The following is a 17,266-nucleotide window of genomic DNA, read 5'->3' on the forward strand; positions in this document are numbered from 1 at the left end:
GACATGGCTAGCAGGGACAAGTCCACACAGTTCCTCTCATTGCTTAATCTGTATGCTTTGCAATCAGATCCCACTGTCATATGTTTACAAAGAAGCATGGTAAAGTACTCCCTAAGTATGGCAGCCTAGGTACGTTGGGAGCAAAAGGTTTCCTGCATTGGGAGCTAACTCCTGCATTGAAAGGTATTAAGTTTCTATACTGGTGCAGTTTGTGTGTGCCCATTACCACTGAGTTTTGGGCTCTTCTCAAATCAGTTCCAGGTTTAGATAAAGCCCTGCTAAAATGAGTAGAAATGTTCAGCACCCTGTGCCATCCTGCTTTCAGTCTTTTCTGGCTTAGGCAGAAGTACTACTTGGCTTGTACGTAAGACATAGTTACAGGGTTATCAGAAGGGTCAGACTGGCTATAAGCACATCTTGATCTGTGTCTAAGACATGAGAGGAAGTTGAAAATGATGAGGAAGCTGAAGAAAGTAATGTCAAAATTAAAGAAAACCCCCACAAAACCATCTAAAACATGAATAGCTTGAATATATAGAAAATATATGTGATATTTGAAGCAATAGGGAAAAAAAATAAGATTTTGGGGGAGTAGAACCTCCACCTATACACTTAAATTATGGGATGGAAAGGAAACAAAGGGAAAACAGAAAATTTTGATGAGAAAATAAACTTTTTCAAATCTGTGAGTATATGGAAACATTTCAGTTCTTGTTTTAACAGAATTGGCCTGAAAAACTGCAATGAAAAAGACCATTTGTAAAATTTGAAGTGATCTGTGAAAATAGCACTATGCTAAATAAACACCTAGGAAATCCAGGCCTTTTTTTTTTTTTTTTTTTTTTTTGCCAGAATAGTACCCAAGATGTTTCTGTTTTCTTTCAATTCTTCTTCCTTTTTATTTATTTTTTAAATCTTAATGCATAAAGAAGAGGTACAAGACATAATACATATCATTGCCTACTTAGATAATATTGAATTATGCACTGCAATACATTCTGAATATCTGAATAATTAACTTGTCATTATCAGCTTCCTGAATTTTCATACAGTTTACGTAGCCTTAACTATTTAACTGGAATAGGAAATTCATTTACATTTATCATAACTTTCTATTAAAAGTCCCAACTGTTTCTTTAGGCCTTTTTTTTCTCTTATTTTTATAAACTACTTCTGCTTGTGCATTTTATATGACTGTCATTCCTATATTCCTTTGAGACAATGGCAAATACCCGTTAACTTTGAAAAATCCTATTTTGTAAATGCTTAGCTTTCTTATGATTTTGGTATCATACTGTAAAATTGTACTTCCTAATTCCACAGCTGGTCTCATTAGGAGTGTTGTTTGCATCCTTCCCTTGGAAAGGGGACACAGCACTGCACCCTGTGGCTAAGACTGACACAGTGCAGCTGAAGAACCAGAGAACTGGAGAATGGTTTGAGAAAGTGTCCTCCTCATTGCAGTCGATACCTTCTAGTTCACGTGTTGAAAGGGTCAGTAACTTCTTTATGTCACCTGTAATTTTGTGAGATGGCTGCCTGCTCCAAACAGAAATGGAAGACTAAAAAACTCCACAAGCCTCGTGATTAATGTAAGCATTACATTTTGGTTTGCACTTGCTGCATCAAATACTGTGAAAATGGAAAGGATTATATTCCCTAGGTATAAATGAGTGTATAAGATGAAAACTCTGGCTATTTGCATCCTGTAGTATCACATGCATTGGGAGGTAACCTGTAGCTGGGAAATCTTGGGCACATGGTAGCCTTTCCTGAGTCTGACAAGAGACAGGCACACGATGGCTAAAAATGACTAAATGTTGAATGGTGTTTGCACAACACTGCTTCTAGAAAAGTAATATGTAAAAATGTGTTGAAGAATCATCTTTAAAGATGAGTAGGTAACTGAATGTAATATTTGTATTTTAAAGATGCTTTGTTGAGCTAGAAACAGAGAGGCCTTGTTCTGGCCTTACAGAGCCAGGACAAGGAATATTTAACAGTAGAAATGACCCTGGAAACATCATGTGGCCTTGTCATTCTTGCTGTGTTCATTGTGACCTTTGCTGATCTTCTTAAAGTCTCTTGCTAGCTTTTCAGTAGCCACTGTTAGCCTGCTTTTCTGCAAGACTTTTGGGGAAGAGCACTGTAAATATATACGTAAAAAATAAACCAAACAAAATCCACAAAAACAAACCTTTTGCTTCATGAAACAAATTTAAGAATTGAATGTGATCCTTTCAAAGTGTTAGAATTATTTTTTTTTCTTTTAAATGTCTGAAAACTTGGCTATCTTGAAGTATATATTAACAGATAAACTCACATGAAAGTGAATGACTTTTTCTGTGAAAATTCTCTTTTTCTCCTCATGACATTTTGTCTAAGCTAATGGTATCCTTGTGATCTAATGGTGTGCATATTCTTCAACATGGGTGGGGAGTCAGATAGCCAATTATTTAAATGGAACAGCTATTGAATTAGTAGGCTAAATGAAAACCAGATTATCATAATATATAAATTACATGACCACATCAGAGTGTGTGACGCTAAATAGCTGTTTGGAGTTGCTATCAGGTTCTGAGACATTTTGTGTAAAACACTGATTTCTGCTTGGCTGCTTACCACAAAGCTTGCATAAAGGGCAAGGAGAGGAAAACCAAGTACTCCTCCATTCAGAGCACTACATTTCTAATTCTGTGGTCTTTTCTTGGATGTGACACCTAGAGTAGGGCAGATTACATTACCAGCTAATGATCTGCAGAATGATATGCAGTGGTCTTTTGGTCACTCTCCTTTCTGATGTTTAACAACAGTCTATCTAAAACTGGGACAGGAGTTTAACCTGCACTTTGCCATCCATCAAAACACCATGAAGTGCATTCATTGAAGGGAGGAAGATTTGACAGGGGAAAAAAGGAAGTGGTAGTAATTGTAGACACACCAGGTGCAAGCTGGCAGCCTGCATGCATGCAGCTCATGCTTAGGAGGGCATAAAAGCTCCTCTGTGTGCATGTTGGGTGGTCAGACCCTCATCCCAATTATATGGCTTGGAATCAGAAATGTCTCAATTTTCTTCCCTCAATTTACTCCAGATTAATGTAAGTGTAACTGAGATAAAACAATTGATGATAGACTGGCTGATTTTTTCTTTTTTTGTTGTTACAGACAGAACCCTGTAGACAGAAGACGGATTGGCTCACACTGGATAAATGAGTACATGGTAGTAGCTCATGCTGGTTAATAGCAATGAAGGGGCTCGGTACTTATTAAACTAAACTGGTTCTTTGCTAACATAACTACTTAAAGGTGATGTAGCTGTACCTAGTAATATAGTTTGATTTCTCAGTGCCTCCTTCAAACTGCAGCTTGGAGCAATTTCTTCCCTCTAACAGAAACTTTACTGTTGCTTGGCTTATGTGTGTTTGCTGCCTTGCTGCTTACTGCTACTTGGCCTACCACAGGTGGATGGTATTTACCAAACTGTTAAAGTTCAAAGGCTCTGTTTAGGTGGAGGGGCAAATATGGTCTGTGTTAAGCCTTGAGATGAGGTTTACTAATTTTAGTTCGTTTGGGAATCATGTTGACAGGCAGATGGTGTGTGCTTGACTGTCACCTTGAAATTGATCCTGGACGCAACCAAGCTGGGATACATCTGCAACTGGGAAATGGTGAGTGATGCCATGTCCTATACTCTAGGCACGGTCTTAGACCTTCAGTGACATCAGATGCTAGCATCTGGCTTGTGATACTGTTTTGTGCCTATAACAACTGTTTGCCTTTGCCTTGCTTAGCAGTTCTGTGTTAGTCCTCTGTCCTGCTCATCACTATAATTCTTTTGCTTTGCTGATTCAGGCCACCTGATAAAGAGGAATTTTTTGACCGCAACCTTGTAAGTGTAGGAGTGTCAGTTACTCTTCATGCATTCAATTTCATCTCTATGGATGCTATGGGCACCTACTACAAGGACTGCAGGATTTGGTGAGTAGCAGTTTTACATGCAATTCATCCTTTGCAAACTTGCAAACATTCCCTTTCAGCCCTCTTCTCTCCAAAATAAGGAGACAGTCTTTTTAGTCTCCCAGAAGCCAACTCTTTCATATATTCCTCCACTTTAGTGGCTCTTTGTATGGTATTGAACTCCACTATGTCCTTGAGATACAGGTACTCAAAACAGTTAAAGGGCAATTGCAGTGATGTTTCTTGTTGTTGTATTTGGTAACATAAATTACCAAGTTACTGTTACTTGATAATAAAAATATCTTGTATTTTTGTTGTTGTTATTCTGAGGCAGATTATTACAATTATGGTTTGAGATTTGACTGTAGAATTATCAGAGTAAGTACAGATGGCATTTGGGATATGTCTTTCATTCCATGGACTTTGGTTTGATAACTTTGTGTAATAGCTCTGTATTTCACCACTTTTTTTTTTTTTGTTGTCTTTTTAACTGAATATGAGCACTCATCAAGTATCTCACATTCAGTTATAGTGCACTGATAGCACTGTCTAGCAACTGCTTTTCTCATTTCATCCTCTTTGTCCCATGTAACAATGTAAAGACCTGTCTTAAATTTTATCATCTTTATTTCCTGTGTTCTTTTCTCTTTACACTCTCAGCTATTGACTCCTATAAAGATTTGAGAGGAGGGAAAAAAGCTTGTTTGGAAATTCAATGTCCCTAAAATGGTCAGAGTCCAGAGGCTATAAAGTTTTTCTCTGCTGTGTGTTGTCTGTGGCAATACTGTCCTTCCTATAAGTTTCTCTAAATGGGTCACTGCAGTGTGCTTCATACATCATATGCTAGATTTTGTTTGTCTGTAGTACTAAGTCATGTCTTTTAAACAGAACTGGAAACTTCAGGTATGCTTATTGCCATATGTACACTGACCGATTTTTGCAAGTTTATTTCATATTCTTAAACCTTGCAGCTTTGTACTGCTCTCTCTAAAGAGTGATGTGCTTGATTATTTAGTCAAATGAGGCATTTGTTTTACTATGATTTCTTTTGGACCAGAGGCAGCCTGAAGCAGCAATGCAAAACAGCTTGTTATAATTTGACTATTTTATCTCCCAAAGGAAGAAAGTGTGTTCCATCATTAAAAATAACAGTACTGGACTTACTCCAAACCAAAATATAGCAGTATTTATAAATTAATGTTGAGAAAGGATAACAGAAGCAATTTTTGCAGGAACACTTGTAGTGTCACAAGCAAAATTGGGTACCATGGTCATGAGATAGTTTAAAACCTGAATGTGTTTCAAAATGGTGTGCAGGGACATTTAATGAAGCAGTTATTTAGACATGTTTAATGAATAGTTTGCAGTGAACACAGTATCACAAGAAAAGAGAAGACACATCAGTACATTAAACTGTCTCAGGAGGTAGATATTAGTAAAGAACCTTTAGCTAATGTACAGGAATAAAGGTCAAGAAACAAAGCCAAAGAAGACAGAAAAGGTAAACGGAAGGAAGTCAGCTAAAACAAGGTAGAATTTGACAGGACTAGAGGAACTATTATTCAGTAGTAAAGCTGGCAATCAGGGCCTAAAGGAGGACAGAAGGGAAACGTTGAGAACATTTGTGCAATAGCAATAAAAACTTGGGCTGTTGTAGAAGGGTCAGAGAGAGTGATAAGTATTTAAAAGTGCCTGTATGAATGCAAGATGCGTGTCGAAGAAAACAGAGAGACCAGAAACACACAGAATATTGGCATCATTAATCTAACTGGAATAGGGAGAGGAAGCAAAAATCTGTTAGGGATAAATACCATAAGATAATATATAGATCACGGAGAAGGGAACAGATGGGGGAGAAGGTTTGGAAATAAATAATTCTGAGAATTATGGGAGAAGACATAAGTTGGTTAAAAAAATTTGGGCGTGCTTAGAAACTCTGCTTAACCTCAGCTCCCACTGTCTGTGAAAGTGGTTTTCCAGTTGTTGAACGTGTTTCTGGTACATCTAAGTAGGACAGTTTGGAGATTTTTGAGTTATTTCTTTAACAAAGAAAAATAGAACTACAGCCACCCTCATTTTACAGTGCTCTTTCTAATCTGGCAATCCCATCCTTGGTATCTGCTTAGCTGTCCTGAGTGTTGTTGCATCCCCACATTATCAGAGCAGCTTTATTAGAGGGCAAGTGAATGACTTATAAACAACAGACCGTTGACTCTACTGGAGTTCCTGGTGAGATGCAGCACATGGAAATCCTGGGGCTGTCATGACAGCTTAAGTCCAGCTGAGGAATTTCAGAAGAAAAAGGACATAATGCTTTTTATGGTATTACAGTACATTTATGGTGTTTTTTTTTTCTGTATCATGGTACCATACTTTCATTATACTATTTCAGAATAAAAGTAGTTGTGTCTTTTTTTTTCTTAATTTGTTTTTAATCAAGCATTGAAGCAAACATTCAAATAGCATTGAAAATTGCTTCAAAAAACAAACAACAAACAAATCAATCTATGTGGAAATGCAGTCACGTCTGTTTTGAAAAGGAAGTTTACAGCTAATTAAGCATACCTGAATGATTGCTGAGCTGCCCTGAATCCTCACCATTTTAATGTAAAGTTTAAAAATCTTTCACTGAATCAGATATTTAAAGCATAAAGGAGTAGATATCCCAGACAATATTAAAAGAGTTGGACCTGAAATCACCACTGAAAGATTTATTAGCTAGGGTGGAGTGCAGTGTGAAATTATTTCTAGTCACAGTTACGTATGAACTCTCCATCTGGTCCTTAGCTTGCCTCCCTGCTCCAACTCTAACCCCCCTTATCCTGCCTCTTGCCCACAGCTTCAGACTTGGAGGAATTGCTCACTGCCCTCCAAGTGCATAGTGCAGCTGGGCTTGTCCCAGTTGAATAAGACTGGGCCGGCAGCATTGCAGGCAGAAGACGTGATGCCAGCTGCTCTGGCAGAGCTGATACCCTATTCTTTTTGCTCCTGCCTTGCGCGTGGTATGCCTTCATACCAGCTGCAGACTGATATTTGCAGGCTGACAGACCACAGCTTGAGTGGAGGTTTCATGCTAGTAGATCAGCTCAGGTCCAGAAGCAGGAAGGGGCACACTGGTGAAGTACTGTGCTCTGAGGACTTTCTTGTGTAGGTCAGCACTGACTGATTCACAGACCTCCTGACACTTGGCCTCTGTTGCAGCCTTGTTGCAACTTCTTCCCTCCTAGTGTTGTAGTATTTGCACTTCTGCTATAGCTGGATTATTCTCCCTCAGTCACTTCATTTGATTAAATAACTGAAATTTGACTTTTTCTTTTCTTTTTTTTTTTCCCATGTCTGTGGATCTGTTGTCTTAGTTAGGCATTGCAGTTTTGCTCTGTATACGCAGTTGTTAATATTTCTACCAGGTCAGAGGTTAATGTAATGCTTGGTATTTATGTGGTATTTTTCTCAGTATATTGGAGAATGATTGTATGTAGCATGAATCTTTTAAAAAATTCAACATTCTCAGCATTTCCAAGGCTGCAATAATCATTGTAGTACTTACCACTTTTTATTTTTAGTAGTAAAATAGGCATAGTTGTGGTAGATGCTATGTCCTCTTGCCAAGATGGATGACAATGTTCTCATCTCTCTCTCTCTCTCTCTCCTTCCGAGGAACCATATTTAGCAAATTGTTTGAGCATTACAACTCAAATAAGGTTTTACCTTTTATAGCTTTTAGCTTGTCTAGTTAAGCATACTATTTTCTGGGGATTTCAGCTGCTAGAGAATGTCTAAGGCTCTGAACATAACAAAACAAAGACATTTTTTCTACATCTTGAGGATACTGAAACTCTCCAACAATCCTAAAATAATTGTTACACCTCATATTTTCAAGTAACTGGCAGGAACAGTAATCTTCTACAGCTTAGTACACTCTATTAAAAATGAGTAATATACATATTGATCATAATGCTTCTCTTAGCTGATGAGGCATCTCTTGGGGATGAAACCACAGTACCATATGGCTTTAATGTACTCGATATAGTTCTCTAAATAACCACTATAAATTATATTTCAGAATTATGCTGGACAGCAATTGAGCTTGTCTTCCAAATTGTCAATAATATATTTTGAATGTAGGTAAGAAGTTGTTTATGCACAAGATGCAGCATTTAAGTAACTAAAAATTAACCATTCAATTTTGTAAGTGTGTTTTTGACACTTCGAATTACACTAATTTTAAGTTCAACATCCAATGATAAAATGGGTGAGTAATGTACCCAGCTAATTAAAATTTATACAGGAAGCAGAATGCACCATTTCTCTAGCATTGTAGCTAAAGTAACGCAACACAGTTTCCTCAAAAAGAATGAGATCCAGCATCTTAATGCAATTTTAAATGTAAATTTTTAATGGAAACATTCTTTTCAATAGGAAAGCAGTTTACTGCCCAATTCTGGCAGAGGGTGATGTAATAAATAGTTGAATTTAAATTTAGGGCATATTTAAAGATATAGTTTGGTTTTCTGAGCTTATATTATACATCTTTTCCTCAAATGTTTATTTGTCAACAAGTTAAGTCATTAACACAAATCAATTTGAATCCCAATCTGGAGCCAAATCTACCCCATGAAATAAGCACTATTACCTGTTAAACTGTAACAGCAATATTATTTTTTTATGACGTTACCAACTGGCAGAAAACATGATGGCCTTTTAAAAATCTAAACAAGGAGGGAATAAGTCAGAGACCTAGTCATCAAGTTCAGAATATGTATAATACCTGTACCCAAAAATCAGTTTCTGGCAATACTGATTCAGCCTCTCCTCCTTCAAAAGGTAAGGAAAGTGGATAACATGCAAATATCTTATGTACTCTGCTTCACATTTGAAAATGCCATGGCATTTTCTTAGGGTAGACTTTCAGCATTTTGATGAACATAATGTTGGCCTTCCTCCCACCTTTTTAACAGTCCTCTTTGTTCTGCTTTTCAATATGGCTGGAGCTGATATTGCATAGATGCTATATTCCAGGGCTGGCATGACAACAACAATTCTAGGTAGGACATAAAAGAGAATAAAGAAAAATGATGAGACATATGCAGAAATGTTGTTCCTTCCAGGAAATTCATGGAGACCCTTGCAGTTTTTCAGGAGAAGTGAAAGAGGCATTGGTTTAGCATAATTAAAAAAAAAAAAAAGTTATTTGACCTGTATTTGCATCAGGTGACTATTATGACATGCAGTCATCTCTGCTCAGCTTTTCTTGTCAGACAAGCTCTTTTTTCTTTTTTTTTCTTTCATTTTTTTTTTTTTTTTTAATTACCAGTTGTGGGATCAGAGAGAGAAAGTGAAGTTCTCAATTATGTTTCAGACATTAAAAATGTTGTCAGACATCAGGTTTTTATAGGTTTAACATTCAACTGCGGCTGCTGTCAGAAGGTGTGCCTCAAAGAAGATTCACTGAATTCACTCAAATAACAGGGCTTCCAAGGTTTTAATAAGTCAAAATGGAGTTCTAATTGTACAGGTTAAAGGAGCAGGAAAAGATGCAGCCATGACATTTACTTCAGTCAATTTGCATTAATGCATTCTGCTGTTTTCTTGACAGGGTGCTTATTGGTATATCTTGACAGGGATTTTTTATTTGGGGCTGAAGATGAGGGTGGGGAATGAGTCTTTGCCATAAATGTTTCAACAGAAGATGATTGTGGGCTTTTCTCTCCCAGTAGGCCCCTCTTAGTGGAGCTGGAAAAGATGCAAGCAATGCTTCCAGCTGCAGGAATTAGAGGGTGAATGTCCTACTTCTGATTTTCAAATTTTTTTACAAATATACACAACCCTTGCATAAGGGCTTTGTATTACTGAAGAACTATAAAGTAATATCTGGACACCACTAACCTCAGGCATGGTGGAAAGTTTGTCTTTTTCCCTTCTCACTGCCATCCTGTTACAGCATTTTTATTATTTTATTTTATTTTATTTATTTATTTATTTTATTTTATTTTATTTTTTATTTTATTTTATTTTATTTTATTTTATTTTATTTTATTTTATTTTATTCCTTGCAGTGTACTCAGTACCATTGGGGTGAAGAATAGAAGCTCTCTAATTGTATCATCAGTGAGTTCATTGTTCCTTTCTTAAGGCTACCAATTTCTGGAATATTGAGGCAGAGAGGTATTGATTGTCTGTTATTATTCCAGAATAAGTTTTAGTGTAGCACTTTGAGGTGGAGAGGAAAACCTGATCCAGTGAATCCAGGAAGCGAATAAAAGTTTCCCCACGACCAATATATTTTGTACTCAGCATGATGTAAAACAAACGTACATCTCTTCTTTTTCTGGCTCTTGCTTATGGCAGTTATTTAAAATATTAGATAAAGTTTTAGACATCCATATGTGTGTGTGTTGGGTGGTAAAATTACATTAGAACAGAAATGCAACAGTAAAAATAAATTATCCTCATTCTACACATGGTCACAATCAGTATTCTCCAACTTTGCCCTCTCTAATGTTACAGTACTTGTTGTAATATAGAGTTTAAAGTTAGTTTATAGTGTGTAAATGTCATGCATTTAATGCTAGTTTTCTATGATCTGTGCTAGCTACCCTTGTGGATAGTTTACTGCATCTCTCTCCTGATATATCAGATTGTAGAAGATTTGAGGCATTCAAGACTTGCTTGGCAAACCTATGGAAAATTGCAAGTTTTAGTAGTATAACGGTGCACAGACCTGTGTCTCTTCACCAAAAAAAACAATATTTTACAACATCCAGGATTCATGAGATCACACATACTTTCCCTAAAGCTGATGAATTATAGGTTACCTCTTTGAGTTGGAGACCAGAAGTGAAAAACAGAATCATATCCAAATGGCACAAAAGGTAACAAGTAGTAAACATTGGCAGTCATTGCTTTTTCATAGGTATAACAGTCAACTGTGTCTGCTGTCAAGAAGGTGTGCCTCAAAGATTCATTGAGCTCACTCAAATAACCCTCCAAGGTCTCAGCAGTTTGAAACTGAGATCTAGTTACATAGGTGTAAGGAAGGGGAGAAACAGCTATGACATGCACTTTAATCAATTCAGGTTAAACCATGCTTTTGTTGCTGCTGCATGTACTGTTGGTGGGCCTAACAACTTCTATTCTCTGCCCTGCACTGTCTAAATCGTATTTGCACTCATTTCCATTCATTTTCTTTGCCAGGCTATTTGACCAGTAGGACTATCAGAATCCCAGTCTTCCAAAACTCTGTGTACATGCCAGTGCTGTTTGTAGCATGCTCAGCTGTCCTCGTTTCCCATTATCCCCAGTCCTTCTGGCCTGCATTTGTTCAGTTTTCTTTCCTTGGCAGCCTGGGCAGGGAGATGATGCACTGTAAGTTTTCCCTTAGTAAAAAGTCGGGAAATGCTTCTGGCTAGATATTAATCATCAAACATTAGTCAGAGCTGAAGGAAGCATTCTTTTTTTTCACTCCACATGCTCCTAAAAAGTTCTTTTTGTCTCACACTAACAGCAGGCTGAAGCAGCAGATACATGCAAACAAGCACAAAACCAGTTTGAATGATCCCATCCCACAGATTCCTGTTGCACTGTGGCTTCTCAAAGTCTGTCTGTTGAGCTTACAACACAAACCATCTTTGTGCTTTTGCAGTGAGGAGCACACTTCTAGGACCAGCAAATAATCCATGTACTGAACTCATATAAAAGACATATATATGGATTATCATTCATCTAAATAATATTTGGTATACAAATACAAATTCTCTTCCACTTTTTTCTCCTCATACACCTCCCCTTTTTTTGCCTGAGGTATTGTACTGTTCATTTCCTCATTCCTCGTGTATGCAGGAACATCTTGTAATCTAATAAAATCTACTTGTAATGAGCATTAAACTTTACAACAGATATATGAATGTGCTTACTTAACACCTGTGCCATAGGAGACAATTACCTGCAGTTTCCAGAAGTGTCAAAAGGCTTAAAAAGCTTATTTGCTGTTCTTGACCTTATGACCACAGTACAAAGTCTTATTGCTTTATTTTTATTTTTATTTTTATTTTTTTTTTGGTAGCTGTTGTAGTTGTGTTTTCTTTGTCACCTTTTCCTTAACTTATTTGTATGTTTCACAGGTTCATGCCAGCAAACATTCTTGGAATTAATAATAATTATGATTAAGTTGTGAATACACTGAATTAGGCTGTGAATACGTTTAAAAAAATAAAGTGTGAACAAAATGGGTCAAACCTTGAAGTGGGATTGTACAGAATTTCTCCAAAACAAGCAAAAGCCAAAAATTTAACCCTTGTTATTCTTTTTTTTACAACGCATATCAAATACAAAGAGCATGGTTTGTGCGTATAAGTTACACTGAGGCCCTGGACAATCTGATTGAACATTCACTTCAGCTCTACTTTAAGCAGGCAGTTGAACTACATGAATTCTAAGGTCTGAGTCCAAGAATCATGAGTTACTTGGTTAGCTTAAAGCAGTACAAGATGGAGATGACCAAAGAGATTTGACGCCATTTGTGAGTAAGAAAGCAGCTTTTATTTATTTATTTTTAAGGCACAACATGAAGGTTAAAATAAAAGGAATTGCAGGTAGTGATTTCCACATGATATGCTATAATAGTGTCTTTATTCAACGTTAGAATATGAATGAAATCACCTCTTGGGTAAAACTTTGCAACTGCTTACAATAACATTTTGTGAAAGTTGATTGGGAAGAAGTGAAAGAAAACACTGTATCCGCTTCAGACTGCCAGAACATTTGTTGTGTGTCTCTGTGTTCTAATTACCTAGTATGAAATTTGGCTACATGAACATCATTACTTTTCCATAACCTGCCGTAGGGTTTTTAATGACCACTAGGAGCTAGGATTCAAAGATCTGATTTTCTTCTACAGTCTCAGTCCTGTGTTGTTGGCATCTTGTAAGAGCCTCAGTTCAGTAGTAACTCAGACAGACAAGGGCTACCAGTACTATTTCCTTCAGTGCGTGCACTCAGTTTTCCTTGGAGGATCTCCTATTTAAATTCAAACTTGGCTCAGCGCTGCTTAACTTGGGAGGTCTGACTGGCTCATAACACAAAATGTTGTGGCTACAAGCCACTATATTCATTTGGTCTCCATGCATTTGGATTCACCTTCTGTTAATCATGTATATTTGATTATGATTCATCAGGAACTTCAGGAACATCATCTGATGGAGGAGAAGACATTTGGGAGGTTTTATTGTTGTTGTTGTGTTGTTTTTTTTTTTAAAGTCATGAGTGGTCATGGGTTGTTCCTAAATGATTTCAGAGAGCTAAACCGCCTACAGGAAGGGTGTCATATGCACACTTTTTTAAACACTGTGATGGAGTTGTGCTTGCTGAAGTGCTCCCGAAACAATTCCTCTGGTGACGCAGCTCCATATTAATTCCGACATGCATAAATGTCAGTTTCTTATATTAACCAATGAAACAGGCAATGGACTGTAAATTATTGCTCATTCCTGTCAAACACAAAATGTGTTGGCTGCTAGAAATGATATTTTTTCCTAGCAAGAAAAGTATTTAAAATGGGTCCTTCTGTGAGAGATTCCTTGAGGGTACACCTTCTGAAAGTTCCTGCTGAAAAGATGCCTTTCATGCTATTAAGTATGTGAACTTCATTAATGTCTGCACATGCTGAACAGGTTAAGTACACATACAATTTTCTGGGTGAATATCAAATAAGAATAGTCTTTAATACATAGAGATGGTTGGAGAATTATATATTACCCATTAAAAAAAAATCAGAATGAAACTTGGAAATTTGGCTATGAAACAAAGAATAAACCAGGAAGAGCCAGGAAGTCTTTAGACTTTTTGTGAGGTTGGCTTGCTAACCTTTTTTGTTTGTAATCCAGAATTGTCCTTAACATCTATATCCATTTATAGCAGGAAGTCCAAAGGTGACAGTTACCTTCATCCTTTTTTTTTTTTTTTTTTTTTTTTTTTTTTTGTGAACTTTCGGGTATAATACTTCAGTTATTCTGGGTCTGATGTTACAACGTTTTCAGGAAGTGAAGCTCTTCCAGGGAATGCATGGAAAACTTCACAGCTCCATCTTAAGGAAAGCTGTTCGGACATATGTTTCCTGAAACTTTAGGAGGAATTAGCAGGAATATGTGATAGGAACAATCTTTCTGTTTCTGGAAAGGAGGTTATAGTTGAAGACTGTGCTCCCACATGTTGCGTAATTTCTGGTTGGCTTTTCTTCCCTGTGGTTGTGTGTAAGACTGCTTTGGCTATGGGAAAAGTCTCTTGCTTCTTAAAATCCACTATGACATTAATGATGAATAGTAAAGACCACTGCACTGCACTTTGCACGCTAATCAGTCTTTGTGTTGCCTTATTTCATGTACCATATGTACACTGTGACTTGGCTGGGTTCAAAAACTGTAACTGGCAACACTTACTCTGATTGTTCTTATAATGATCAAACAGTAACACAGTTTGACAGAAATTTTATAAACCATCATGTCGTAAAACAAAACCAGCATAAACTGGCTTGAGCAAAGAAGGTGTGTTTAAAAACAAAAAAAAGTTAATCAAAAGCACATGAAACTGGCCATCTGTGCAATTGTGCATTTTCAGTGTATGAAGGCAAATAAATACCATGAACCTTTTGTACAGTCGGTTTGAAGGTATTAAAAGATTTTTGAAAGTCAAGAAGAAAACAAAAGTGAAAGCTCTATAATTCACACAGAATCCACTGGTGGTAGTCAGGGAAGGATTTGCCAGGATTTGCCCTTTCTCCTTTTGTATCTGTAAGAACTGCCTCTTCCACATCCTCAGCCTTTGCTTGTTTGGTTTACATTTGGAATCTTAAATGTCAACACATGTGAGTTACGACATGAAAAAAAAAACTCTTACGAACTCAAGGGACCAGGTGGTGAGATACATGTCACCATTTTGCACCTAAGAAGACAGGGTGTTTGCAATGGGAAAGGTCTGTTTGTAAAATGAATACAGTGAGTGCCCAGCCTCATTCTTAATAGGTATTTACCTACATCACAAATATATATATATATATGTGTATATATAAGCTTATATATGGAAATCATTAGAACCAGGTAGTCATAAGGGATTCAAGAGAACCTGGTTCAGCAAAATCAGAGTTGCAAAGATAGGGTCTATGTAATGTAACTAAAGAAAAAAGAAAATCAGGAGAGAATGCAAACATTCTGGCAAACAAACTGATGCACAACAGTGACAGGAAGAATAAGTGGCTGTCAATGAATCGGAGTCACAAGATTTTTTCATAACCTGAAAATCCAAACAGGATCATGGAAAAATAAAAACAAGGACAGCACAAGCTTTTAGCAGAAGAATAAAAAAATCCTACCATAAGAAGTCAATTATGTTAGGAAAACATACATAAAATGAATTAAGTAATGGTTCTATAAATATATCATATGTTAGTTAAAGCAAAAAAGACAAAGAAAAGGACAGGTCTAACATTTATTTAAGTTACTTTTGGAAGAGATGATACAGAATACAGAGTAGGGTGCCAAGATTTTTTTTTTCTTGCCTTTATTGAAAAAGGTTATTGTGACTAACATGATTATTGTAATTAATGCAGTAATATGAAGGAGAAACAAAAAGGGAAGAGCCAGAAAAGCCAAAATATGTTTTTGTTTGTTTGTTTTTTTTAAATATAATAATAATTCAGGTGTATTCTTTGAAGAAGCTGAAAGTTGTCTGCAAATGTTTACTGCACACTCTAAATAATTAATAGTTACCTCCTGGGACCCACTGGGAATAGATGAGATCCCAGATGCAATAAATGATAATAACAAGATGCGATGTAGAACCACCCCTGATTTTCCAAAGTACAAGTTGTTGGGGGGGGGGGGGGGGCAGCAGCATATGTGATTTGTACTCATTTCAGAAATAGTTGTGACAGTTCTGAAACACGTTTTCAGAAACAGATTAGGGAGATGGTGCAAAGGGAGTTGGTATTAGCTTTAACATAGCCTGAGTCCAGTTCTTGTAAGTTACAGGCCACATTGGTATGTAACCACATTGGTAAGTCAATGAGGATTTATTTTGAAGGCTTTCCTAGTGCCAGAGCAATTTAATCCTTCTGGTTATGGCATGGAGGATAGCTTTCAGTATATAATCATAAAGTGTGTATAAGGTTGGAAAAGAGAGTAAGTTTAAATATGAAAGTGGACTTGAGAACTTGCATAAATGTATTGAAGTCAGCATTGTAAAATTCAATAAAATGTTCTGTGTTCATTTGAAATAGGATTAATAAGAATTGACTTGGTCTGCAGAAAAAAAGAGCATTAGTTTAGACAGTTAAGCATATAGATAAACATTTGCAGAAATTACAATGCGAGCTTGTAGGATTTCCTACACTGGAGATTTTTCATGAAGATATGTGTGTGAGGGATGACCAAGATATACCTCGTATTATGTCTGAGCTAAGGAAAGGACTGGATGACTTCTTGGCGTTTCTGTGAATCCATGGACATGAAAAACCACTTGCAAATTTTATATTAATGGTTGCTAATTTATGCATACAGCTGATGTGTATATTTTATTTAGCTTTCCTACTAATGTCCACAGCAAAAGCAGATTAAGCTGTCATCTCTATGACACTGCCGTCACAGGTGCATTGGCATAAAGGCAAACACATTATATAGTACTATAAATGTTCTGAGGGAAATTAAGAAACTATAGTTCATCACTATGTCATCAATTTCTTGCCATGAAAGTGAAATAAAAGCTGCAGTAGGTCTGCTTTGATAACTGGGATTACACCTACATTTCAAAATGAGTAGAAAATTCATTCTTTGTTACATTTATTTTAAGTCTTTTTGTTCTTGACAATGTGTCAAGTTGTCTTTTTAATTTAGGTAGGTCAGTGATTACTCCTATGACATTAATTCACACAAGGCATGAGCCTTCCTTAGCACACTCCAATTGTATACCTGGGAAAGAGAGGTGCTAAAGTGGTAACCAGAAGAAAATTTTTTAATCCAGCCTTCAGATCTGTGTGACTGAAGATCCTGAATTGTAAGAAGGAGCAGGTAAGAGGGAAAGGTGGGAGCAGAAAGGACAGCAAAAAATGAGCATGTAGGGTTGCAAGGCAAACGCACATTAGAAAATTTGGTCTGTGTCTTGTTTATCTGGCATTTTTAGCATTCTGATTTGTTCAGGCAATTTTCCCCAAATCAGTAACACTTTGTATATGCATGCACAAATTAAGAGATTGGAAAACAATTTTTCATGTTACATATTTTGAAAGCAAACTCAATGCAGTGCTGTCAATACAGAAAGGATT

The 17,266-nt window shown here is 36.7% G+C and overlaps 1 long non-coding RNA gene across 2 annotated transcripts in view; it reads left to right on the forward strand.

Annotated features, from left to right (window-relative positions):
* The window catches only part of LOC106015751 (uncharacterized), a 47,617-nt gene that overhangs the window by 18,315 nt on the left and 12,036 nt on the right, over nt 1-17,266 (forward strand). Inside the window, exons 3-6 of one of the 2 annotated variants that reach the window (XR_003497286.3) lie at nt 1,324-1,592; nt 3,166-3,220; nt 3,588-3,668; nt 3,853-3,978. This is a non-coding gene — a long non-coding RNA (uncharacterized lncRNA). The remainder of the gene's footprint in view (nt 1-1,323; nt 1,593-3,165; nt 3,221-3,587; nt 3,669-3,852; nt 3,979-17,266) is intronic. The other variant, XR_003497287.3, reaches the window with a different exon arrangement.

The sequence above is a fragment of the Anas platyrhynchos genome, chromosome 4 (genome assembly GCF_047663525.1).
Source record: "Anas platyrhynchos isolate ZD024472 breed Pekin duck chromosome 4, IASCAAS_PekinDuck_T2T, whole genome shotgun sequence".
NCBI lineage: Eukaryota > Metazoa > Chordata > Aves > Anseriformes > Anatidae > Anas > Anas platyrhynchos.